At 39.4% G+C, this 16,940-nt stretch overlaps 1 non-coding gene across 1 annotated transcript; it reads right to left on the reverse strand.

Moving 5' to 3' along the window:
* Positions 1-524: 524 nt before the first annotated feature.
* Positions 525-631, reverse strand: LOC112718463 (small nucleolar RNA R71). Its single transcript, XR_003160803.1, has one exon. It is a non-coding gene; the product is annotated as a small nucleolar RNA R71 (small nucleolar RNA).
* Positions 632-16,940: the final 16,309 nt, after the last annotated feature.

Consider the following 16,940-nt stretch of genomic DNA (forward strand, 5'->3'; position numbering starts at 1 on the left):
AAAGCATTCTTGTTGAGGCTGATCCTGAACCTGAAAAGACCTTGAAGCGAAAGCTAAGAGAAGCTAAGGCACAATTCTCTGTAGAGGACCTAACAGAAATCTTCAAAGAAGAAGAACCCATGGCAGCCGAAAACAACAACAATGCCAACAATGCAAGGAAGGTGCCGGGTGACTTTACTGCACCTACTCCCGACCTCTATGGGAGAAGCATTTCTATCCCTGCCATTGGAGCAAACAACTTTGAGCTTAAGCCTCAATTAGTTTCTCTAATGCAACAGAATTGCAAGTCCATGGACTTCCATTAGAATATCCTCATCAGTTCTTAGCTGAGTTCTTGCAAATCTGTGACACTGTCAAGACTAATGGGGTTGACCCTGAGGTCTACAGACTTATGCTATTCCCGTTTGCTGTAAGAGACAGAGCTAGGATATGGTTGGACTCACAAACCTAAAGAACACCTGAACTCTTGGGAAAAGCTAGTCAATGCCTTCTTGGCAAAGTTCTTTCCACCTCAAAAATTGAGTAAGATTAGAGTGGAAGTCCAAACCTTCAGACAGAAGGAAGGAGAATCCCTCTATGAAGCTTGGGAAAGATACAAACAATTAATCAGAAAGTGTCCTTCTGATATGCTTTATGAATGGAGCATCATAGGCATTTTCTATGATGGTCTCTCTGAACTCTCCAAGATGTCTTTGGATAGCTCTGCTGGAGGATCTCTTCATCTGAAGAAGACGCCTACGGAAGCTCAAGAACTAATCGAAATGGTTGCAAATAACCAATTCATGTACACTTCTGAAAGGAATCCTGTGAACAATGGGACAAATCAGAAGAAAGGAGTTCTTGAGATTGACACTCTGAATGCCATATTGGCTCAGAACAAAATATTGACTCAACAAGTCAATAGGATTTCTCAAAGTCTGTCTGGAATGCAAAATGCACCAAGCAGTACTAAGGAAGCTTTATTTGAAGAAGATGCTTATGATCCTGAGAACTCTTCAATGGAAGAGGTGAATTACATGGGAGAACCCTATGGAAACACCTATAATCCTTCATGGAGAAATCATCCAAATCTCTCATGGAAGGATCAACAAAGACCTCAACAAGGTTTCAACAACAATAATGGTGGAAGAAACAGGTTTAGCAATAGCAAGCCTTTTCCATCATCTTCTCAGCAACAGACAGAGAGTTCTAAGCAGAACACCTCTGACTTAACAACCATGGTCTCTGATCTAATCAAAACCACTCAAAGTTTCATGACTGAAACAAGGTCATCCATTAGAAACTTGGAGGGACAAGTGGGTCAGCTGAGCAAGAAAATTACTGAACCCCCTCCTAGTACTCTTCCAAGCAATACAGAAGAAAATCCAAAAGGAGAGTGCAAGGCCATCAACATGGCCGGATTTGGAGAGGAAGGAGAGGCAGTGAACGCCACTGAGGAAGACCTCAATGGACATCCACTGGCCTCTAATGAGCTCCCCAATGAGGAACCATGGGAATCTGAGGCTCAAAATGAGACCATAGAGATTCCATTGAACTTACTTCTGCCATTCATGAGCTCTGATGAGTATTCTTCCTCTGAAGAGGATGAGTATGTCACTGAAGAGCACGTTGCTAAATACCTTGGAGAAATCATGAAGCTAAATGACAAGTTATTTGGAAATGAGACTTGGGAGGATGAATCCCCTTTTGCTCACCAAAGAACTGGATGACTTGTCTAGGCAGAAATTACCTCAAAAGAGACAGGATCCTGGGAAGTTTTCAATACCTTGTACCATAGGCACCATGACCTTCAAGAAGGCCTTGTGTGACCTAGGGTCAAGTGTAAACCTCATGCCTCTCTCTGTAATGAATAAGCTATGGATCTTTGAGGTGCAAGCTGCAAAAATCTCACTAGAAATGGCAGATAATTCAAGAAAACAAGCTCATGGACTTGTAGAGGATGTTCTGGTAAAGGTTGAAGACCATTACATCCCTGCTGATTTCATAGTCCTAGAGACTGGGAAGTGCATGGATGAATCCATCATCCTTGGCAGACCCTTCCTAGCCATAACAAAGGCTGTGATTGATGTGGACAGAGGAGAATTGATCATTCAAGTGAATGAAGAATCCTTTGTGTTTAAGGCTCAAGGATATTTCCCTGTCACCATGGAGAGGAAGCATGAAGAGCTTCTCTCAAAACAGAGTCAAACAGAGCCCCCACAGTCAAACTCTAAGTTTGGTGTTGGGAGGCCACAACCAGATTCTAAGTTTGGTGTTGAACCCCCACATTCAAACTCTAAGTTTGGTGTTGGGAGGTTCCAACATGGCTCTGAGTATTTGTGAGGCTCCATGAGAGCCCTCTGTCAAGCTACTGACATTAAAGAAGTGCTTGTTGGGAGGCAACCTAATGTTATATTTTATCTATTTTCCTTTGTTATTTTATGTTTTCTGTAGGTTGATGATCATGAGAAGTCACAAAATCAATTGAAAAAGCAAAAACAGAATGAAAAACAAAAAGAAAAACAGCACACCCTAGAGGAAGATCTTGCTGGTGTTTAAACGCCAGTAAGGCTAGCAGATGGGCATTTAACGCCCAGTCTGGCACCATTCTGGGTGTTTAACGCCAGAAAGGGGCACCAGACTGGCGTTAAACGCCAGTAAAGGGCAAGAACTTTGCGTTTAATGCCAGAATTGGCACAAAGAGCAATTTTGCTCGCCACTTGGTGCAGGGATGACTTTTCCTTGACACCTCAGGATCTGTGGATCCCATAGGATCCCCACCTACCCCACCAATCTCTCTCTTCTTCACCCATTCACCAATCACCTCAACACCTCTTCCCCAAAAACCCTTCACCTATCAAATCCCATCTTTCTCTTCACCACTCACATCCATCCTTCATAAAACCCCACCTACCTCACCATTCAAATTCAAACCACTTTCCCACCCAAACCCACCCTCCCATAGCCGAACCCTACCCCTTTCTTCACCCCTATATAAACCCCTCTTCACTCCTTCTTTTTCACACAACCTAAACACTACTTCTCCCCCTTTGGCCGAACCACAAAGCCATCTCCTTCTCGTTTATTTTTTCTTCTTCTACTCTCTTCTTTCTTCTTTTGCTCGAGGACGAGCAAACCTTTTAAGTTTGGTGTGGTAAAAGCATTGCTTTTTGTTTTTCCATAACCATTTCTGGCATCCAAGGCCGGAGAAACCTCTAGAAAGAGGAAAGGGAAGGCAAAAGCTTCCACCTCCGAGTCATGGGAGATGGAGAGATTCATCTCAAGGGTGCATCAAGACCACTTCTATGAAGTTGTGGCCTTGAAGAAGGTGATCCCCGAGGTCCCTTTCAAACTCAAAAAGAGTGAATATCCGGAGATCCGACATGAGATCCGAAGAAGAGGTTGGGAAGTTCTTACCAACCCCATTCAACAAGTCGGAATCTTAATGGTTCAAGAGTTCTATGCCAATGCATGGATCACCAAGAACCATGATCAAAGTGTGAACCCAGACCCAAAGAATTGGCTTACTATGGTTCGGGGGAAATACTTGGATTTTAGTCCGGAAAATGTAAGGTTGGCATTCAACTTGCCCATGATGCAAGGAGATGAACACCCTTACACTAGAGGGGTCAACTTTGATCAAAGGTTGGACCAAGTCCTCACAGTCATTTGTGAAGAGGGCGCCCAATGGAAGAGAGATTCAAGAGGGAAGCCGGTTCAATTGAGAAGGCATGACCTCAAGCCTGTGGCTAGGGGATGGTTGGAGTTTATCCAACGCTCAATCATTCCCACTAGCAACCGGTCCGAAGTTACTATAGACCGAGCCATCATGATTCATAGCATCATGATTGGAGAAGAAATAGAAGTTCATGAGGTTATATCCCAAGAACTTTATAAGGTGGCGGACAAGTCCTCTACCTTGGCAAGGTTAGCCTTTTCTCATCTCATTTGTCACCTCTGTTATTCAGTTGGAGTTGACATAGAGGGAGACATCCCCATTGATGAGGACAAGCCCATTACTAAGAAGAGGATGGAGCAAACAAGAGACCCCTCTCATCATCAAATCCCTGAGATGCCTTAAGGGATGCACTTTCCTCCACAAAACTATTGGGAGCAACTAAACACCTCCCTAGGAGAATTGAGTTCCAACATGGGACAACTAAGGGTGGAGCACCAAGAACATTCCATCCTCCTCCATGAAATTAGAGAAGATCAAAGAATCATGAGAGAGGAGCAACAAAGACACGGAAGAGACATTGAGGAGCTCAAACACTCCATAGGATCTTCACGAGGAAGAACAAGCCGCCATCACTAAGGTGGACCTGTTCTTTAATTTCCTTGTTCTTTATTTTTCTGTTTTTCAAAAATTTTGCTTATGTTTATCTATGTTTGTGTCTTGTGATCATTAGTGTCTTAGTGTCTATGCCTTAAAGTTATGAATGTCCTATGAATCCATCACCTTTCTTGAATGAAAAATGTTCTTAATTTAAAAAGAGAAGAATTGCATGAATTTTGAATTTTATAACAGTTTAATTATTTTGATGTGTGGCAATACTTTTGTTTTCTGAATGTATGCTTAAACAGTGCATATATATCTTGAATTTGTGGTTCATGAATGTTGGCTCTTGAAAGAATGATGAAAAAGGAGACATGTTACTGAGGATCTGAAAAATCATAAAAATGATTCTTGAAGCAAGAAAAAGCAGTGAATACAAAAAAAAAATTTCGAAAAAAAGAAAGAAAAAGAAAGAGAAAAAGAAAGAAAAAGAAAAAATAATAACGTTGTGATCCAAGGCAAAAAGAGTGTGCTTAAGAACCCTGGACACCTCTAATTGGGGACTCTAGCAAAGCTAAGTCACAATCTGAAAAGGTTCACCCAATTATGTGTCTATGGCATGTATGTATCCGGTGGTAATACTGGAAGACAGAGTGCTTTGCGCTACGGCCAAGACTCAATAAGTAGCTGTGTTCAAGAATCATCATGCTTAACTAGGAGAATCAATGACACTATCTGGATTCTGAGTTCCTAAAGAAGCCAATCATTCTGAATTTCAAAGGATAGAGTGAGATGCCAAAACTATTCAGAGGCAAAAAGCTAAAAGCCCCGCTCATCTAATTAATACTGATCTTCGTAGATGTTTTTGGAATTCATTGCATATTCTCTTCTTTTTATCTTATTTGATTTTCAGTTGCTTGGGGACAAGCAACAATTTAAGTTTGGTGTTGTGATGAGCGGATAATTTGTATGCTTTTTGGCATTGTTTTTAGTATGTTTTTAGTATGATCTAGTTAGTTTTTAGTATGTTTTTATTAGTTTTTAGTTAAAATTCACTTTTCTGGACTTTACTATGAGTTTGTGTGTTTTTCTGTGATTTCAGGTATTTTCTGGCTGAAATTGAGGGACTTGAGCAAAAATCTGATTCAGAGACTAAAAAGGACTGCAGATGCTGTTGGATTCTGACCTCCCTGCACTCGAAGTGGATTTTCTGGAGCTACAAAAGCCCAATTAGCGCGCTCTCAACGGCGTTGGAAAGTAGACATCCTGGGCTTTCTAGCAATATATGATTGTCCATACTTTGCCCAAGATTTGATGGCCCAACCGGCGTTCAAAGTCACCATCAGAATTTCCAGCGTTAAACGCCGGAACTGGCACAAGGATGGGAGTTAAAATCCCAAACTGGCATAAAAGCTGGCGTTTAACTCCAAGAAGAGTCTCTACACGAAAATGCTTCAATGCTCAGCCCAAGCACACACCAAGTGGGCCCGGAAGTGGATTTTTATGTCATTTACTCATCTCTATAAACCCTAGGCTACTAGTTCTCTATAAGTAGGACCTGTTACTATTGTATTTTCATCTTGGTAGCTATCTTTGTTCTTATGCTATCTTAGATCATTGGGAGGCTGGCCTCACGGCCATGCCTAGACCTTGTTCTTATGTATTTTCAACGATGGAGTTTCTACACACTATAGATTAAGGTGTGGAGCTCTGCTGTACCTCGAGTATTAATGCAATTACTATCGTTCTTCTATTCAATTCCGCTTGTTCTTGTTCTAAGATATCACTTGTTCTTCAACTTGATGAATGTCATGATTAGGGACACTCATCATCATTCTCACCTATGAACGTGTGACTGTCAATCACCTACGTTCTACCTTAGATTGGGTGGATATCTCTTGGATTCTTTAACCGGAATCTTCGTGGTATAAGCTAGAATTAATGGCAGCATTCAAGAGAATCCGGAAGGTCTAAACTTTGTCTGTGGTATTCTAAGTAGGATTCAATGATTGAATGACTGTGACGAGCTTCAAACTCCTGAAGGCTGGGCGTTAGTGATAGACGCAAAAGAATCACTGGATTCTATTCCAACCTGATTGAGAACCGACAGATGATTAGCCGTGCCGTGACAGGGTGCGTTGAACATTTTCACTGAGAGGATGGGAGGTAGCCACTGACAACGGTGAAACCCTACATACAGCTTGCCATGGAAAGGAGTAAGAAGGATTGGATGAAGACAGTAGGAAAGCAGAGAGACGGAAGGAACACAGCATCTCCATATGCTTATCTGAAATTCCCACCAATGAATTACATAAGTATCTCTATCTTTATCTTTATGTTTTATTCATCATCCATAACCATTTGAGTTTGCCTGACTAAGATTTACAAGGTGACCATAGCTTGCTTCATACCAACAATCTCTGTAGGATCGACCCTTACTCGCGTAAGGTTTATTACTTGGACGACCCAGTACACTTGCTGGTTAGTTGTGCGAAGTTGTGTTTATGTCATGGTATTGAACAACAAGTTTTTGGATTCATCACCGGGGATTATTTGAGTTGGGAAAAGTATTGATCACAATTTCGTGCACCAACTATCATATTAGACATCCTGGATCCTGAATTGTATTTTTGATCTTGTGATCACGTTTTGGAGGCTGGCCATTCGTCCATGCCTGGACCTTCATCACTTATGTATTTTCAACGGTGAAGCTTCTACACACCATAGATTAAGGGTGTGGAGCTCTACTGTACCTCAAGTTTTAATGCAATTACTACTATTTTCTACTCAATTCGATTTATTCCTGTTCTAAGATATTTGTTGCACTTCAACTTGATGAATGTGATGATCCGTGACACTCATCATCATTCTCACCTATGAACGCGCGTGATTGACAACCACTTCTGTTCTACCGTAGACCGGGTGCATATCTCTTGGATTCCTTAATCAGAATCTTCGTGGTATAAGCTAGAATTGATGGCGGCATTCTTGGGAATCCAGAAAGTCTAATCTTGTCTGTGGTATTCCGAGTAGGATTCCGGGATTGAATGACTGTGACGAGCTTCAAACTCCTGAAGGCTGGGCGTTAGTGATAGACGCAAAAGAATCACTGGATTTTATTCCAACCTGATTGAGAACCGACAGATGATTAGCCGTGCTGTGACAGAGCATTTAGACCATTTTCACTGAGAGGATGGGATGTAGCCATTGACAACGGTGATGTCCTACATACAGCTTGCCAAGGAAAGGAGTGATAAAAAACTGGAAGGAAGAAGTAGAAAAGCAAAGATTCAGAAGGAACACAGCACCTTCACACACCTATCTGAAATTCCCACCATTGAATTACATGAGTAAATTTATCTTTATTTTCTTTTTATTTTATTATCATTATTTAAACCAATAATTTCTTAATCCATTTAAATCCGCCTGACTGGGATTTACAAGATGACCATAGCTTGCTTCATACCAACAATCTCTGCTGGATCGACCCTTACTCACGTAAGGTATTACTTGGACGACCCAGTACACTTGCTGGTTAGTTGTGCGGAGTTGTAACAAAGTATGATTTATGTTTGAGAGCACCAAGTCTTTGGAGCCATTGTTGATGATCACAATTTTGTCCACCAGGTTTTTGGCGCCGTTGCCGGGGATTGTTCGAGTACGGACAACTGACGGTTCATCTTGTTGCTCAGATTAGGTAATTTTCTTTTTATTTTCTTTTCAAAAAAGTTTTCAAAAATCTTTCAAAAATTTGTCTTTATTTTCGTTTTTCTAAAGAATATTTTCGAAAAAAATAATAAAAATACAAAAAAAATCATAAAATCATAAAAATAAAAAATATTTTGTGTTTCTTGTTTGAGTTTTGAGTCAATTTTTAAGTTTGGTGTCAATTGCATGTTTTAAAAATTTATGCATTATTTTTCGAAAATTCATGCATTCATGGTGTTCTTCATGATCTTCAAGTTGTTCTTGGTAAGTCTTCTTGTTTGATCTTGATGTTTTCTTGTTTTGTATCTTTTGTTGTTTTTCATATGCATTTTTCGTTTGTTAGAGTTCAAGCATTAAAGAATTAAGTTTGGTGTCTTGCATATTTTCTTTGCATCAAAAATTTTTTCAAAAATATGTTCTTGATGTTCATCATGATCTTCAAAGTGTTCTTGGTGTTCATCTTAATATTCATAGTGTTCTTGCATGCATCATGTGTTTTGATCCAAAATTTTCATGTTTTGGGTCATATTTGTGTTTTTCTCTCTTATCATAAAAAATTCAAAAATAAAAAAAATATCTTTTCCTTTTTTCTCTCAAAATTTCGAAAATTTGAGTTGACTTAGTCAAAAATTCTTAAAAATTAGTTGTTTCTTACAAATCAAGTTAAATTTTCAATTTTAAAAATCTTATCTTTTCAAAACTTTTTCAAAAATCAAATCTTTCATTTTTATCTTATGATTTTCGAAAATTTAAAAATATTTTTCAAAAATCTTTTTCTTAATTTTATCTTTATTTTCGAAATTACACTAAATGTGATTGATTCAAAAATTTGATGTTTGTTACTTTCTTGTTAAGAAAGGCTGAATCTTTAAATTCTAGAATCATATCTTTTAGTTTCTTGTTAGTTAAGTAATTAATTTTAATTTTAAAAATTAAATTTATCTTATCTTATCTTTTATATCATATCTTTTTCAAAATTTTATCTTTTTCAAAAATTTGATTTAAAATATCTTATCTAACTTCTTATCTTATTTGATTTTAATATCTTTTCCAACTAATTTTTTTTTTTACTTTTTGTTTGTTTCTTATCTTTTTCAAAACCACCTAACCACTCTCTCCTCTCTAATTTTCGAAAATACCTCCCTCTTTTTCAAAAATTCTTTTTAATTAACTAATTGCTTTAAATTTTAATTTTAATTCTATCTCATCTTTAATTTTCGAAAATCATTAACTCTTTTTCAAAATTAATTTTCGAATTCTTTCCCTTTCCTCTTCTTCTATTTATTTATTTATTCACTAACACTTCTCTTCACCTCTCTTCATCTCAAATCACTGCCCCTATCCTTACCCTTGTGTTTGGATTCTCCTTTCTTTATTCCCTTCTTCTTCTACTAACAATAAGGAACCTCTTTACTGTGACATAGAGGATTCCTCTTCTTTTTTCTGTTCTCTTCTATTTAATATGAGCAGGAACAAAGAAAAAGGCATTCTTGTTGAAGCTGATCCAGAACCTGAAAGGACTCTGAAGAGAAAACTAAGAGAAGCTAAATTACAACAATCCAGAGACAACCTTGCTGAAATTTTTGAACAAGAAAAGGAGATGGCAGCCGAACCCAACAACAATAATGCAAGGAGGATGCTTGGTGATTACACTACACCTACTTCCAAGTTTGATGGAAGAAGCATCTCAATTCCTGCCATTGGAGCCAACAATTTTGAGCTGAAACCCCAATTAGTTGCTCTAATATAACAGAACTGCAAGTTTCATGGACTTCCATCAAAAGATCCCTACCAGTTCTTAACTGAGTTCTTGCAGATCTGTGAGACTGTTAAGACTAATGGAGTAGATCCTGAAGTCTATAGGCTCATGCTTTTTCCTTTTGCTGTAAGAGACAGAGCTAGAGCATGGTTGGACTTTCAACCTAAAGATAGCCTGGACTCCTGGGATAAGCTGGTCACAGCCTTTTTGGCTAAGTTATTTCCCCCTCAAAAGCTAAGCAAGCTTAGAGTGGATGTTCAAACCTTCAAACAAAAAGATGGTGAATCCCTCTATGAAGCTTGGGAAAGATATAAGCAGATGACCAAAAGATATCCTTCTGACATGTTTTCAGAATGGACCACGATAGATATATTCTATTATGGTCTGTCTGAGTTCTCTAAGATGTCACTGGACCATTCTGCAGGTGGATCCATTCTCCTAAAGAAAATACCTGCAGAAGCTTAAGAACTTATTGACATGGTTGCAAATAACCAGTTCATGTACACTTCTGAGAGGAATTCCGTGAATAATGGGATGCCTCAGAGGAAGAGAGTTCTTGAAATTGATGCTCTGAATGCCACATTGGCTCAGAACAAAATGTTAACTCAGCAAGTCAACATGATTTCTCAAAGTCTAAATGGATGGCAAAATGCATCCAACAGTACTAAAGAGGCATCTTTTGAAGAAGAAGCTTATGATCCTGATAACCTTGCAATAGCCGAGGTAAATTATATGGGTGAACCTTATGGAAACACCTATAATTCATCATGGAGAAATCATCCAAATTTCTCATTGAAGGATCAACAAAAGCCTCAACAAGGCTTTAACAATGGTGGAAGAAATAGGCTCAGCAATATCAAGCCTTATCCATCATCTTCTCAGCAGCAGACAGAGAATTCTGAACAGAGCACCTCTAACTTAGCAAATTTAGTCTCTGATCTGTCTAAGGCCACTTTAAGTTTCATGAATGAAATAAGGTCCTCCATCAGAAATCTGGACGCACAAGTGGGCCAGCTGAGTAAGAAAATCACTGAAACCCCTCCTAGTACTCTCCCAAGCAATACTGAAGAGAATCCAAAAAGAGAGTGCAAGGCCATTGACATAGTTAACACAGCCGAACCTAGAGTGGAAAGAGAGGACGTGAATCCCAATGAGGAAAACCTCATGGGACGCCTCTCAAGCAAGAAGGAGTTCCCTATTGATGACCTAAAGGAATCTGAGGCTCGTATAGAGACCATAGAGATTCCATTAAATCTCCTTCTGCCATTCATGAGCTCTGAAGACTATTCTTCCTCTAAAGAGGATGAAGATGTAACTGGAGAGTAAGTTGCTCAATATCTAGGAGCTATCATGAAGCTGAATGCCAAGTTGTTTGGTAATGAGATTTGGGAAGGTGAACCTCCCTTGCTCATTAGTAAACTAGATACATGGGTTCAGAAAACTTTACCTCAAAAGAAATAAGATCCTGGGAAATTCTTAATACCCTGTACCTAGGCACCATGACCTTTGAGAAAGCTCTGTGTGACCTAGGTCAGGCATAAATCTTATGCCACTCTCTGTAATGGAGAAGCTGGGGATCATTGAGGTACATCCTGCCTTATTCTCATTACAATTGGCAGACAAGTCAGTAAGACAAGCTTATGGATTAGTAGAGGACATGTTAGTAAAGGTTAAAAGCCTTTACATCCCTGCTGATTTCATAATCTTAGACACTAGAAAGGAGGAGGATGAATGCATCATCCTTGGAAGACCTTTCCTAGCCACAGCAGAAGCTGTGATAGATATTAACAGAGGAGAATTAGTCCTTCAATTGAATGGGGACTACCTTGTGTTTAAGGCACACGGCTATCCTTCTGTAACAATCGAGAGTAAGCATGCAGAGCTTCTCTCAGTACAAAGTCAAACAGAGCCCCCACAATCAAACTCTAAGTTTGGTGTTGGGAGGCCACAACCAAACTCTAAGTTTGGTGTTGAATCCCCACAACCAAATTCTAAGTTTGGTGTTGGGACTATACAACATTGACCTGATCACCTGTGAGGCTCCATGAGAGCCCACTGTCAAGCTATTGACATTAAAGAAGCGCTTATTGGGAGGCAACCCAATTTTTTTATCTAATTTTATTTTTTATTTTTTATTTTATTGTTCTTTTATGTTTCATTAGGTTCATAATCATGTGGAGTCATGAAAAAAAATATTAAAATTAAAAACAGAATCAAAAACAGCAGAAGAAAAATCACACCCTAGAGGATGGTAAAAGCATAGCTTTTTTATTTTTCCATAACCATTGATGGCACCTAAGGCCAGAGAAACCTCAAAAAAAAAGAAAAGAAAGAGAAGAGAAAACAGAAGACAAAAGCTTCCACCTCTGAGTCATGGGAGATGGAGAGATTCATCTCAAGGATCCATAGCTCAGTAATAGTGCATTTGACTACACATCAAGAGAGCATGAGAAATTCCCTCATTAAGAAGTCCCTGAGATACCTCAGGGGATACATTTTCCTCCACACAACTATTGGGAGCAACTAAGGATAAGAGCACCAAAATCACTAGGGATCAAGCAACAGAGGCAAGGAAGAGACATAACGGAGCTCAAAAAGCACCATTGGTCCTTCAAAAAGGCGCCACCCTCACTAAGGTGGACTCATTCCTTAACTTCCTTGTTCTTAATTCTTTGTTTTTCAATTTTTATGCTTCATGTTTATCTATGTTTTGTATCTTTATTACATGATCATTAGTATTTAGTAACTATGTCTTAAGGCTATGAATAATTCCATTAATCCTTCACCTCTCTTAAATGAAAAATGTTTCTAATTCAAAAGAACAAGAAGTACATGAATTTCGAAATTATCCTTGAATTTAGTTTAATTATATTGATGTGATGACAATAATTTTTGTTTTCTGAATGAATACTTGAACAGTGCATATTTTTTATCTTGTTGTTTATGAATGTTAAAATTGTTGGCTCTTGAAAGAATGATGAACAAAGAGAAATGATATTGAAAATCTGAAAAATCATGAAATTGATTCTTGAAGCAAGAAAAAGCAGTGAATAACAAAAGCTTGTGAAAAAAAATTGGCAAAAAAAAATCAGAAAGAAAAAGAAAAAGCAAGCAGAAAAAGCCAGTAGCCCTTAAAACCAAAAGGCAAGGGTAAAAAGGATCCAAGGCTTTGAGCATCAATGGAATAAAATCCAGGCCTAAGCGGCTAAATCAAGCTGTCCCTAACCATGTGCTTGTGTCATGTAGGTCCAAGTGAAAAGCTTGAGACTGAGTCGTTAAAGTCATGATCCAAAGCAAAAAGAGTGTGCTTAAGAGCACTGGACACCTCTAACTGGGGAGTCTAGCAAAGCTGAGTCACAATCTGAAAAGGTTCACCCAGTCATGTGTCTGTGGCATTTATGTATCCAGTGGTAATACTGGAAAACAAAGTGCTTAGGGCCACGGCCAAGACTCATAAAAGTAGCTGTGTTAAAGAATCAACATACTTAACTAGGAGAATCAATAACACTATCCAAAATTGTAAGTTCCTAGAGAAGCCAATCATTCTAAACTTCAAAGGAAAAAGTGAGATGCCAAAACTGTTCAGAAGACAAAAAGCGTATAAATCAACGCCAGTTCCATGCTGCATTCTGGAGTCAAACGCCAGAAACACGTCACGAACCAGAGTTGAACCCCAAAACATGTTACAACTTAGCGTTCAACCCCAAGAGAAGTCTCAGCTCGTGGATAGATCAAGCTCAGCCCAAACATACACCAAGTGGGCCCCGAAAGTGGATTTATGCATCAATTACTTACTCCTGTAAACCCTAGTAGGTAGTCTAGTATAAATAGGACTTTTTACTATCATATTAGACATCCTGGATCCTGAATTGTATTTTTGATCCTGTGATCACGTTTTGGGGGCTGGCCATTCGGCCATTCCTGGACCTTCATCACTTATATATTTTCAACGGTGGAGTTTCTACACACCGTAGATTAAGGGTGTGGAGCTCTGCTGTACCTCAAGTTTTAATGCAATTTCTACTATTTTCTATTCAATTCGATTTATTCTTGTTCTAAGATATTCGTTGCACTTCAACTTGATGAATGTGATGATCCGTGACACTCATCATCATTCTCAACTATGAACACGCATGATTGACAACCACTTCCGTTCTACCTTAGACCGGGCGCATATCTCTTGGATTCCTTAATCAGAATCTTCGTGGTATAAGCTAGAATTGATGGCGGCATTCATGGGAATCCGAAAAGTCTAACCTTGTTTGTGGTATTCCGAGTAGTATTCCGAGGTTGAATGACTGTGACGAGCTTCAAACTCCTGAAGGCTGGGCGTTAGTGACAGACGCAAAAGAATCATTGGATTCTATTCCAACCTGATTGAGAACCGACAGATGATTAGCCATGCTATGACAGAGCATTTGGACCATTTTCACTGAGAGGATGGGATGTAGCCATTGACAACGGTGATGCCCTACATAGAGCTTACCATAGAAAGGAGTGATAAAAAACTAGAAGGAAGAAGTAGAAAAGCAAAGATTTAGAAGGAACACAGCACCTCCATACACCTATCTGAAATTCCCACCATTGAATTACATGAGTAACTTTATCTTTATTTTCTATTTATTTTATTATCATTATTTAAACCAATAATCTCTTAATCCATTTAAATCTGCCTGACTGGGATTTACAAGATGACCATAGCTTGCTTCATACCAACAATCTCTGTGGGATCGACCCTTACTCACGTAAGATATTACTTGGACAACTCAGTACACTTGCTGGTTAGTTGTGCGGAGTTGTGACAAAGTGTGATTTATGTTTGAGAGCACCAAGTCTTTGGAGCCATTGTTGATGATCACAATTTCGTCCACCAAACACCAAACTTAGCTTCTTGCAATACAGAGAAGCCACATCACCCATTTATTAAACTATTAGGAAGAAAAAAATTACCTTTGGTTGGGTTGCCTCCCAACAAAGCGCTTTTTTAATGTCACTAGCTTGACAGTTGCTTCCTTAGTTGAGATGGTACTTCAGTTTGGGGCCCTCCCTTATGTTGCCTAGGTAGTGTTTAAGTCTTTGTCCATTCACTATGAACGTCCTCTTTGAATCTTCCTCTATGATCTCTATATGTCCAGGGAATCTTCCTCTTTGCTTTTTTCTTATAGATCTTGGTGTTTTCATAGGCTTGAGACCTAATTTTCTCCAGTTCTTGCAACTGCAGAATTCTTCTCTCACCAGTAGCAATGCTATCAAGGTTCAGCAGTTTGAGAGCCCAAAAGGCTTTGTGCTCTAACTCCAGAGGTAAATGACATGCTTTTCCATATACCAATTGATATGGGGACATTCCTATTGGTGTTTTGAAGGCTGTCCTGTATGCCCAAAAAGCATCATCCAGTTTTTTTGACCAGTCCTTTCTGGATGCTCCTATAGTCTTTTCTAAGATCCTCTTTAACTCTTTGTTGGATATCTCAGTTTGCCCGCTTGTTTAGGGGTGATAAGGTGTAGCAACCTTATGTTTCATCCCATATCTCATGAGGAGGGCTTCTAGGGGTCTGTTACAAAAATGGATTCCTCCATCACTGATAAGGGCTCGTGGGACTCCAAACCGGCTGAAGATATTTTTTCTGAGAAAGTTCATAACCACCTTGTTGTCATTTGTTGGGGTTGCAAAAGCTTCCACCCACTTAGATACATAATCTACTGCTACTAGGATGTATTTGTTTGAATAGGAAGTTGGGAAGGGTCCCATGAAATCGATTCCTCACACATCAAACAATTTGAGCTCTAGGATGAAGTTTTGTGGCATTTCATTTTTCTTGGGTAGATTTCCAACCCTTTGGCACTCATTGCAGCCCTTCACTAGATCTTTTGCATCCTTGAAAAGAGTGGGCCAGAAGAACCCACACTGCTATACCTTGGCTGCAGTCCTTTCTCCTCCGAAGTGACCCCCATAGCAAGAGCCATGGTAATTCCACAGGACTTCTCGTCCTTTTTCTTCTGAAATGCACCTTCTAAGAATCCCATCTGAGCACTTCTTGAAAAGATATGGCTCATTGGTGGACGAAATTGTGATCACTTGTTATGTATTTATAAAGGATGTATACTCTGAAGGCATTGTTTATTGTCTTCACAATCTCGTTCAACTAACCAGCAAGTGTACTGGGTCGTCCAAGTAATAACCTTACGTGAGTAAGGGTCGAATCCACAGAGACTGTTGGTATGAAGCAAGCTATGGTCACCTTGCAAATCTCAGTTAGGCAGATTAAAATAGTTTATGGGTTTTCGAAAATAGAAATAATAAAATAGAATATAATAAAAAGGATAGAACACTTATGCAGATTCATTGGTGGGATTTCAGATAAGCGGATGGAGATGCTGTAGAGCTCTTGGACGCCTGCTCTCCTACTCCTTCTGCTCAATCCTTCTTACTCCTTTCCATGGCAAGCTTTGTATAGGGGTTCACCATCAACTGTGGCTACTTTCATTCCTCACGGGGAAATAACCTGTGCGGCTGTCACTCGCACAGCTAACCAGTCTGGAGGCATCACCCATGGCTGATGGCTACATCCCATCCTCGCAGTGAAAACTATGCTAACGCACTCTGTCACAGTACGGCTAATCACCGGTTGGTTCCCGCTCCTACTGGAATAGAATCCCTCTTTTGCGTCTGTCACCAACGCCCAGCAGGTTAAAGTTTGAAGCACGTCACGGTCACTCATGATCGGAATCCTACTCGAAACACCACAGACAAGGTTGGACTTTCCGGACTCCCAGGATCCTACTCGGAACACCACAGACAAGGTTGGACTTTCCGGATCCAGATGAATGCCGCCAACTATCTAACTTATACCACGAAGATTCTGTTGGGGAATCTAAGAGATACGCATTCAAGCTCTGTTGCATGTAGAACGGACATGGTTGTCAATCACGTGCATTCATAAGTGAGAATGATAATGAGGGTAATTTGACTCATAACATTCATCATGTTCTTGGGTACGAATGAATATCTTGGAATAAGAATAAAAGAGATTTGAATAAAAGAAGATAGAATTTCATTAATACTTGAGGTACAGCAGAGCTCCACACCCTTAATCTATGGTGTGCAGAAACTCCACCGTTGAAAATACATAAGCAAAGAGTTCAGGCATGGCCGAATGGCCAGCCCTCTCTAACATGATCAATGATCCCCTAAGATGAAGAATAAAACAAAACTGAGAT

Source organism: Arachis hypogaea, chromosome 10 (genome assembly GCF_003086295.3).
Source record: "Arachis hypogaea cultivar Tifrunner chromosome 10, arahy.Tifrunner.gnm2.J5K5, whole genome shotgun sequence".
Taxonomy (NCBI): Eukaryota; Viridiplantae; Streptophyta; class Magnoliopsida; order Fabales; family Fabaceae; genus Arachis; species Arachis hypogaea.